The sequence below is a fragment of the Cynocephalus volans genome, chromosome 3, assembly GCF_027409185.1.
Source record: "Cynocephalus volans isolate mCynVol1 chromosome 3, mCynVol1.pri, whole genome shotgun sequence".
NCBI classification, from domain to species: Eukaryota; Metazoa; Chordata; class Mammalia; order Dermoptera; family Cynocephalidae; genus Cynocephalus; species Cynocephalus volans.
In genome coordinates this window covers 176,626,603-176,638,050 of record NC_084462.1, presented here as the reverse complement: position 1 = coordinate 176,638,050, position 11,448 = coordinate 176,626,603, and positions in this window count along the sequence as shown.

Here is an 11,448-nt window from a genome sequence, read left to right as displayed (position 1 = left end):
TTCCATAGACTCATGTGATAGCTATGATTGCTTTCGCTTGATTTTATTTTATATTTTGCTCCTTTGTCAGAGTCAGCTGGATTTTCCAAGGGAGAAAGGATCCCTTTCCAAACCATCTGCTCTGTGTGGGGCTCCCTCAGCCTCGTCCTTACCTGTGTGTGTACAAGCAGAACTTGTTGTCAGGTGCACTTCTCCTGCTGATTTAAAATCTGCAAATAGATCTCTTTTTCCAAAGCACACCTCTCCCCAAAGCCAACCCACTGAATCAAACTCATTATCTTAACACATCTCTATGGCCAAAGGTTATGGTTTTCGGAGCTATATTAATCTCTTTGTCTAAACAGCACAGGCTTAATTGGTTTAGATCAGAGCTGTACTGTTTTGAGTAAAAGGGTGTGATTAATGTGAGCTAAAGACGGTTGGACGGGCGCAGACTAATTCAGTAGCACACACAAACCTATTCTCATCAGAGCCGTGCGGCTCAGGAAAACCTGCCACAGTGAGTGAGCTTCTCCTAGAGAAAAACATAGAGACCTGAGAAGGTTATGGAGATGCCTGGAGCAAGCAGGGCACCACACACATCTTCCCCAGCCTCTGTGCATGATAAAGCTGCCTGGCAAGTGTTTACAGTATGGAAAGAGGGTACTTGCTGCAGCAGAAAGTTGGGGTGTTTTGGGGTCTCCATATAGGAAAGGAAGTTGTTGCCCCTTGGCTTGTCCAACTTAGGATATTGTTTGATTACTCCCTAACAAGGTGACTGGATCTCTCTTTGTCGTCCCCCAAATCCACTGGCCACTGCACTGAGTCCCACAGTCTAATCTTGTGGTTGCCTCAGTGGGTCCCCCTGTCTCTCGTTCCGAATCCATTTAGAGGGCACATTAAGAGATTAAAGAGCAAGAGGAAGGCAGGGTCAGGGTATTTATTGCCTAGGATGCCAAGGGTTGGGTATGAAGCCACAACCTTTCCAATATAGCATGCCGTCTGGGTCTGGGGAACCACGCTCTTGCATCGCCCCTCAGACCAAGGCATGGAAACAGTCACTAAGTCTAGCCCCAGCTAGTGCATTACACCTGGTTGGTTTCTCTAATTTATTACATGCCAGTTTATGCTAAAGGCTTTATATACAATTATGTATTTAACCCTCGAAAACTCTATCACATAGGCACTACACCTGTCCCATTTTACAGATGAGGAAACTGAGGCATGGAGAGGCCAAGCAGCTTGCCCAAGGCCACACATCTGCTAAGTGGCAAGAATCAGGATGCACGCCCAGGTCACCTGTCGCCATCCCTGGGCCTTTTGCTCACACACTTGGCAAGGGAGAAAGGGGAAGGGGTTTCAGAGTCAGAAAACAGTGGAAGCAGAGGTCTCAAGCTACTGGGTAAAATCAAGAAACACTGAGAAGTCCAGTGTGGCCTGGAGCAGGAGCGGGAAGGGGGTAGAGGAAGGAGTAGCTGGACTGAGACTGGGGTGGGGCTGGGAAGGATCGTGAATGCCCCCTCTGCAGTCTGCATGTTGTAATTCAACTGGATCTGCACCCGGTGAGGATGTCTCATGGGGCATGAGATGATCACCTTGTCCTCCCAGCCTAAGGGAAGAGACACACACGTACAGTATGGTTCAGCTGGTGTCACAGGATGGAATGAACAAAGGGCTGAACACTGCAGAAGCAGAAGGTTAATTCTATTTTGCAGAGCAGTGACTACAGTGAGGTGCAGGAGCCATTTGCCTTGGGTACAGAATTTGAGGGATTATCAAAAAACTCTGTAATGAAGATAAATAATATTTGAATGCAATATATTTTAAAAAAATCAAAGTTAACACAAAAAAATCTAAAAGGAGCAAAAGATCAACATTTTAAATATAAACAGGATCTGTCTCTCTTGTTTTTCCTCTTGTTTCAGGCTCCAATATAACTCAGCTCATCTGATCCCATGTTTATTTAAAATGTTGATCTATTGTTCATCGTGGATTTTTGAGGGGATTAATTTTGATTTTTTTTATTGCATTAAAATATCACTTACCTTGATGACCGAGTTCTTCAACACCCTCTTCAATTTTGAACCCAGGGTGAGTCCCTTACTGGTCTCTGGCTACCTGCTAGTCCCAGCCCTGCTATGTGGAGAATTTGAACTTGAACTTACTCCTATGGACTGTAGGCAGTCACAGGTGAACAGTAGATGTGATTTGCAGTGCAGAATGATCCTTCTCTCAGCAGAGTCAAGAACTGGCCAGGGAAGGTCACTTAGGAGGAGGTAAAAGACACGACATGCCTGGAACCATCTTGTGAGCTGAGAGGGCTGAGAGGACAGTGGGGTAGCTTCCTTGACGTGGACAAGGAGCCTTTTTTGTGCACAAACACGAGCTGTTTCTTCTGTTCTTGGCCTATTTCCTCTTCCAAATTGTGAGCAGATGCATGTTAAATTAGGATTAATGGAGCTCCTTTGTGGTGCACTGAATTTGAGCTGTGCACCGTAATAGTTTCATAACACATCATTCAACCTTTCTAAGAGGTTAAAAATTATATACTTAAAGCTTTAGCATATTTGTCTACAGTCTGAATGATTCCAAATGGGAGTGATCAGTCCACTTCATTAAGGGAAGACTGGTTAAAAAAAAAAAAAAAAAAACTAGCAATGAGCATTTTGTGCCAGTTTAGAACCCAGTGGTGTTTTTTTTATATATAAATACCCAGATCTTGATAGAATTAGCTTGGGCTGCCCTCACTCACTGCAGCCGTGGTTTTTATGCCATCTATTTGGGTTGGATTCTTTGCATATTACTTATTTCCTGGAAAATCTTTAGAGAGGTCTGGACTGCATAGTTATAAAAATTATTGTAATGCATTTTCCGTGCATATTAAATTAGCTCCCCAGACTGATAAAAGGTTGAAAAGCTATTATTCTTTATTCTTCAGTTTACTACAACCCTAAAGTAATAGCATTCTATTAAAGTTTATTGATTGCTCCACTGTTAACTAGCAAGTTGGTATATAAAAATAAAACAGAGAAATCTGCCATTTCTTCCTCGTTTCTTTTCGCAGCACATGTCCCCTGAGTAAGATTTCAAAGGACCCATGTTGACTGTACTATGTGGAATCACTGAAGGTTTGGGGAGTTTGGGTTCCATTGTTTATTTTTGTTTGTTGCTTGTTTTTATATTTTCAACACATTAGAATTTTTCAGCAAAATTTTATATAATTTTCTCTCTCCTTTTCCTTAAAGAAAAACCAAGAGGTCTGGTCTGGGGGATGGTGCTGGGTTAGAACACCTATTGGTTGCATGATTCATCTGTTTATTTCACAAATAACCCTTGACCACCTACTATGTGCCAGGCACTGTTCTAGGCAAAAGGATTTAACAGTGAAGAAAACAGACAGGGGGCCCGTAGTCGTGATGCTATGTTCCAGTGGTAGGAAGACAGGTGAAATGTAAGTAAATAAATAAATACTTACTCTATAAGATGATGATGAATGCTGTATGGAAATCAAAGCAGGAAGAGGGAACAGAGTGATGGGAGTTATTTGAGATCAAGGGGTCAGAAAAGACCACTCGGATGGGTGACATTTCGACCCCAAGATGGCAAGCTGGTAAAGAAGCCAGCCACGCAGATATCCAAGCAAAGGAAATTCAACGAGGGCTCTGGCCTCAGCAAAAATGGCACCTTAGCCCAACCACAGATATATTTGCACAAGTGGTTTTTGGAGCATTGACTAGAGAATATATGTTACATCAGACCCTGGGATTATATTGATGATAAACTGATAAGACACAGCCTCTGCCTTCCAGGAGCCCACCATTTAGTTAGGAGATCATCATGTAAAGAGCATATCAGGCAGCCCTCAAGCCTTAGGAGGTTAAACCATCACATATACAATCGTCCAGCTCTGTGGGGGAACCACTCGGTAAGCATTGCGCTAGGATTAGTCAAGGAGCGTTGTAGGAATCCAGGGAAGAGTACTTCATCTGTTTGCTGGAGTTGACCTCTGAGCTAAGCTCCAAGGACAAGTAGAAATTAACAAGTACCAGGCAAAGGGACCTTCCCTGTCTGTATGAGCCCGCATGGTGGATGGAGGACGGGGCAGAGGGTGGCATGTGAGAAGCCAGTGGGGACAGGGACAAGGTTGAGTTGATGGAGGACATCAGCTTTGAATTGGTGGGTGATGGTGGTTTGGAAGGTTTCAAGCAAGGATGTGACTTGGTCAGATATTTACTTTAGAAAGACAGATCTGGCAGCCAAGTAGGAAACAGTTAGGGGAGAGAGTTTTAGAAACAGAGATGGTATAGTTCTCTCAATCTCCTTATCTATAACATGACAGCAATGTTTAGATGATCCCTCAATTTTTTACCAGCTCTAACATTTGGGAACACTGAGATAACAGTAAGAAACTAAAAAGTATGCACTCTCTCTCTCCATGGTACAAACAGATTTTGGTTTCTTCTGAACTAGTTTGTGCTGTTTTCTGATGAGTAGCTATGAACCCTTTATATTGACTGTGGAAAAGAAAACATCCCCATTTTTAAATAAAATGATGCTTTTACCTCAACTTGCCCCAATTGGACATGCATGTGTATAGATCTTTGTTTCTAAGGTTGATTTTATATATATTTTTTCTTCCTCTGCCCTCTCTCCAAAAGTAAAAATGAGTTTTGTATGTGTCATGTTTATTCCGAGTTACAACTTTCCTATCCAAAATAATAATCCTGCCCTTGAAATATCTGGGCTCAAGCAATGCAGAGGTGGTGCTGACGTGGGAAATATGCACTTCATTTTTATCCTTGTGTGAAATTCTAAAAAGGAAAACCGGGTTGCATAAAATACAATGCAAAAGAGAGACACAGAGCGGGGCTTCCAGGACACAGGCTCAAGATCATTTGTGGGAGAAGACGAGTTCAGTTTGCCTGTAAGGGAGCATTCTGGAATCTTCTATGATGCCTGCAGTGGAGTCTCTGTGGGGTTGGTTCCAAATCTCCAAGTAACTTGATGCGTGACCTGCAGTGCTTTAACTTCATGAGGGAAAAGGGCCAGGTGATGACTCTCCCTGCCTTAAGTGTCTGTGACACAGGTGAATGAAACAGGGTGAAGTGCAACGGTAGAGGCAGTAAGCTGTCTACCAAGATGTGAGCTCCTTCTTCCAAAGTTGAGAGCTGATTCTGAGAAGCCACTGCCCATCCCAGGACTGCATTTCCCAGGCTCCTTTGCATCTATGGGTCCATGTGACCAGTTTCTATCAATGACACGCAAGTGGTTATTAAGAGGCCAATGAGCCTTCCCCACTGTCTCCTCCAGTCCACCAGCTGGGCAGGGAGAGTTACCAGATGGAGGGAGCTTTGGTCCCTGAGTCACCACGTGGAGGCAGGATACCTGCCAAACACAAACACCCACCCAGTCTGATAAGTAAGCACAAAATAAGCTTCCACTGGGCTAGCCCTGAAAGGTTGGGGTTTGTTAGGGCAGTTAGCTTCCCCCTGAATAAGACAAGAGTCAACTGAGGAGACTCATGTTTGGAGGCTGATGCTGGTACCTAAGGGACATTACTTGAATTTCTGGGCCTCAGTTTACTTACTTGTCATATGCATGTATTCTTGATGGATGATGAGGAAGTCTTCACACTATAACTCTGTCACCTACAAGTTGTCATTGAGACCAGGCAGAAAGAACCAAATGGAGCAACTTGACCTTTAATTTGTAAACTGGCATTAGTAATAATACTTCCTCTCAGGGTATAAGGAGGATTGAATGAGATTATACATGTGGATTGCTTAGCACAGCGCCTGGTATGTAAAAAGTGGTAACTATTATGATTGGTGGTAGTCTTATTATCATTACTATTTTGATATAGTTCTGCTGAACTTGTACTACTGAGAAGTGGCTATTATGACTGCTGTGATATCTGTAAATCAGAGGAGAATGCTGAAAAAGCCAACTTCACTAAGTTTGCAGAGTTGATAAGAGACAGAGCCTCAATTCCAGATCTGCCTCCAAGCTTTCCCCGCTTCATGCTGTCCTGTGGACACCTAACGAGACAGCATAGCTCAGAGTTGAGTACGACTCAGGGCAAGAGTAAAATATGTCCAGATGAAAGATGTTTGATCTAATTGGCTTTTCCTCCAAGATAGATTTCTTTTAGACAGGCAGCAGGACATGAGGCAAAAGCGACTTGTTCCACATGCTGTTGTATAAATAGGGACAGGACAAATGGCTTGGCTAAAATAAGCAAAGGCCTGAAATTTTACCAAAACTGAAACCAAATCCAGAGGGTCTTTATTTTTTCCTATTTCTTTCTCTATCTCTCTTTCTCAAGTATCATTTTTCGAAGACTTTTTTTTAAAAGCCCATTCTAATTTTGTGATCTGCAGTCATTCATTTTGTCTAAAATAAAAGGTGACAATGTATAGAAAACTTGAAGGAAGAAGGGAAATAAAAACACCCACTGGGATTAAAAAAAGAAAGAATAATCAAAATACAAGATGCATTCTGGTTCACAGGAATTCCCTTGGAATGGTGGTTCTCAGCTCCTAAGACTGGAGGTCACAGCTCAGGCCTAAGTTTAGAAAACTCAGCCAAATGGGTTGAGGGTCCAGCATCACTGATAAATATTCCTCCTTGATAGGTCTGCCTTTCTCAGGGCAGAAAGGACTCATTAGTAATGTGAATGGACACTTTTACTTGTTTAAGGGCCCTCAGATGCCCCGTTCAAGACATACAAAGCTCAAAGCTATTGTGCCAAGTTTATTTCCTCACCCCCAACCATTCTCTTCCCAGGGACACAGAGCAAGCTTTTCCATCTTTTCAGAGCTTTAACTGAGAAAGCAACAAAACCAAGAAATGAGACCCTCGTCATTGAGTGTATCCAAGCGCAGCATGAGCAGGTGCTTGGCAGTGTGATTGAAAAGAGGATTTGAAATCAGCTGAAGTGTTAGACTGGATCATTAATTCCCAACCACATGCTCCTATACTGGTGGCAGACAGTTTCTGTGCAGGGAAGGAACAAATGTGCCATGTGGATCCTCAGATTGGCAATGGAAACCTCCAGGGCAGGTGGTTCTTGGGGTCTCCTAACTCCAAGGATCTGTGATTCTCATACATGATAAGAGCGACATGCTCCAGATAACTGCTCATGAACCAGTCCAGATGGAGAAACTGCATGGAAATTGGTCACATGCCAGTGTTACTAGAAGTCAGATGAAAAGATGATGAGGTTCATCTAGAAAAAATGGACACACTTTTCCTAAGTAACATTTGAAAAGAGGAGCAACCATGACTTGCATTGCCACATATTAAAACATATTCTAAAACTACACTCAATGGAATGGTATGGTAAGAACAGAGAGGCTTGATATATCAATCAGTAGGACTAAGAAGGGAGCCCAGACAGTGGATGAGGGCACCAGAGTGTGTGTCCTGCTCAGTATATTGCTAGGACCAAGCAGGTGTCTGGCATAGAGTAACAATTAATATTGAGTAACTTGAAAATGAAAAATTAAAAAAGGAATGCTTATTTTGTAAAAGAATTACTTAGTGATTCAGAGGAGAAATCTATTCAGTTTAAAGTATATTCTATAAGCCAGAATAGATTCTGCTGGATAGATTTAAATATGAAGTAATTTAAATATTAGTTAAAAATCAACTGTTTATCAGACTTGTGAAGGGTTGTAAACATTCTGAGCTTTGCTGCACTGGAAAAAATAACAAGGGAAAAGTATTATTTTAACATATACAAAATTAAAGAGTATAAATAAATAACTGGGTATTTATTAATAACAATTAATAACTGGGCAGACCTTCAAACAAGAGTAAATGCAAGTAATAAACAACCAAGAAAAAATGCCTCTCCAGAGTAATAATGAAAGAAATGTAAGTTAAAGTAAGTTTGAAGTTCAAGACTGAGTAAGTAGATTTAAAAAGTGTGGTAATCTCCAGGTGAAATATTATCTGGTCCCTAGAAGTGATCACTATTTTTTTTTTTTTCTGACCGGTAAGGGGATCACAACCCTCGGCACGGTGTTGCCTGCACCACGCCCAGCCAGTGAGTACACCGGCCATCCCTATATAGGATCCGAACCCGTGGCCTCGGTGCTATCAGCACCGCACTCTACCGAGTGAGCCGTGGGGCCAGCCCGAAGTGATCACTATTAAAAGTATGCAAAAACACGGAGAAAAGTTTAGGATAAAAATTTAAGCAATAAAAGGTCTAACTCAAAAGAAAAATACAATATGATCACAGTTATTGGAAATATTAGAAGATTATGTAAAAATGAAAATAATATTGTTTAAGGGTCTAATTGGTATGTCAAGGGTAAAGTTTTTATTTTTCCAAAATTGTGATTAGTGTTGTTGCAGTACCAAAAATAAATAAATAAATAATTAATTAAATAGGAATTGTCACATATCATCATAAATCTATGGAAAGTAGGAAAAGACCAGGCCATTCCAAGTTTCCAAGGAGCACCAGGACCAGGTACCATCCCTACACAGGATTAGCCATCACCCCAAAACCTCTGAGGATGCTGGTGGGAGGTAGGTCGTGCACGCTCACATGCGGTGTGACTTATGCCAGCACCGTGCCCAGATCGTCAAAGACAGTAAGCAACTGCTGAACTGAATCGATTACTACATGTGTATGTGAGTGTGTATGATCTGAATTTGACACTGACATCACTACTTATTAGCTGGCAGCTTTGGGCAGCTGACCTAGTCTTTCTGTACCTCATTTTTCCCATCTATAAAAGGGGAACAATATTGTCTCTCTCAGAGGATTAGCAGAAATGTAACCTATCTGTATCATCTGGAAGATGTCACCTATCTACTGAACTTCTCATAAAATTTAAATACAAAGGGCTCAATTGATAATTGCATTATTAATAACCATAATGACAGTGGATAATTTAATTATGATAATTGGTGCCCATTTTTATATAAGACCTACCTGGGTTTGAATTCTGGCTCAGCCATTTAATGGCTGTGTGACCATGGGTGACTTACTGAACCTCTCTTGGCTTCAATTCCTTCTGTATAATAAGGATCATAATGGTCACCTAACCCAGAGAACGGCTGGGAGGATTTGAGATGATGTTTAGTTAACATCATTTGCCTTCCACTGACCATAAGTTTGTATCACTCTGCCTGTCGAATGAAAGAGATTAGCCAAATCTCACCTGAAAGCAAGAAAGGACTGAAACTGGGTGGGCACTGGAGGTGTGTCACGATTTTTCAAAGGTTATTCTTGAGTGCCCTGAGGTATTCATTGGTAATTGCTGTTGGGCAAGGCTGTCTAAACCCTTCAGACCATGTCCTGGCCACTCTACCCAGTCCTGCTCAGAAGAGGAGCAGTGCTTGGGCTCTCTTTCAGCTGAGTGCCCTTCACCAGCCTGGAGCTACCAACAATCAGCAAATCATCTTCCCTTCCCCCAGCTAAACAGCACTGTGCTCATTGGGCTCATTTTCCAACCCCAAGGCAAGTAGTGTACATAATGCAACTTCAGGAGCCTGACATTTGAAATTCATGCTGAGAAAGTGGAAAGGGAGCTCCAGGCAATGAGGAAAGAAGAGGAAAACTACCTTGGCCCATCTGGGGAAAACCAGAGCCTCCTGGGGTTAGGAGCACGTCATCCAACCATGGAGCTCCCAGCTAAAAGTGACCCCAGCCACCTACCAGGCTCTGCTGGATGAAGAACTGACTTACTGCCACGTGCCTGGCACCTAGTCCAGTGCTCAGTATTCATTTGTTGAACTATTACATTAATAAAGTGAAAAAAGAGTGGTGGGACTGTAAATTAGTACAACCACTATGGAAAACAGTATGGATGTTTCTCAAACAACTACAGATAGATCTTCCATACGATCCGGCAATCCCACTCTGGGTATATACCCAAAGGAATGGAAATCATCATGTCGAAGGGATACCTGCACTCCCATGTTCATTACAGCTCTGTTCACAATAGCCAAGACATGGAACCAACCTAAATGTCCATCGATGGATGACTGGATAAGCATGCTGTGGTATGTATACACCATGGAATACCACTCTGCCATAAAAAAGATGAAATGCTCCCATTTGCAACAACATGGATAAGCCTGGAGAAATTTATGTTGAGTGAAATAAGCAAAGCACAGAGGGATAAATACCACACATACTCACTCATATGTGGAAACTAAGAGAGAAAGAGGAAGGAAAGAAAGACCACAGTGGTGTGTTGGACTTGCAGAGGGAGAGAACAAACCCAGGGATACAAAGTGGAGTGGGGGGGAAAGGGGAGGGAAAGGGAGGTTGGGGATAATTGGGTGGGGGACATGGGGTATAAATGCAATTTGTGGTAATGGGCATGCTGCCCGTATGAATCTGGCCCCCACATCATGGGCATGATGGGTGAAAATCAGCTTTGTATCTCATGAATATTCATAACCAATAAAATATAAATAAATAATTTTTAAAAATTTAAAAAATAAAAAAGTGAGAAAAGAGAATCAGAGAGGGGAGGCTACTTGCCCAAGGCTGCACAGCTAGGGAGAGGCCCATAAAGTGGACAACCCTGATGGTTTTCCTGCTGTCCTATGATAATCTTCCCCTCTGTCATGCGGAGTCTCGGTCTTTGTAAATGGAGAGGCCAGTGTCCACCAAGCCAACTTTCTTGGGAATCAGGAGCCACTGGGCTGATTGGTCCCCACTGACTCCAGACACAGTAGCATCTAGGCCAAGCGAGGCAGGGACCCAGCTGGAGGTGGCCACATTGCTCTTAGGTTTCATTTTCTGGACCTTTCTCCCATTTGCACTGTGAGCTGTCCCCACTGCTTGCATTTTGACAAAACATTAAGCCATCACTGGCACTGAGTGAGGGACTCTTGTGTGCCAGGGGCTTCCCAGACTTCTCTTACCCATTCCACAGAGTAACCCCACGTGAAACACTGGGCAGAGCCAATGGTGCCCATTTGACAGATGAGGAAACTGAGGCCCAGAGAGACAAAGCGCTGCCCCCAGGCCAACAGATAAGCAAGCTGCAGCCCCAGGCCTAGAATACACATCTTCTGACTCCAGACCTGCTTCTTACTGTCTTCCAAGAAAAGGTGACCTGAGTAAGCAAATGAGCCTTGAAATAATGAAATAGGTGAATCTTGAGACACCCAGAGATGTTGACTAGATTTAATCTGACATGTCAATTCTGGTGGATTGGTTCTGTGTAGGGAAAGCTTCTGAGTCCTGGACAGAAAGTCCTGATGGGTTAGAGATGGCTGCTATGACAGCGGGATTCTGAGAGAGGGAGTCCACATAGCCAATCAACAAATATGGACTGAGGCCCAGGCTGCCTTATGACTTCGCTGGGCCTTAGACACTTCTGCCTCCCTGAGCTACTTCCTCCATTCAAAAAACTATATTTAAAATATTAAAATAAGAGCGTACCCCAAAAAGTTTGTGGAAAAATAAAATTAAAGGATAATATGAATCTTTCC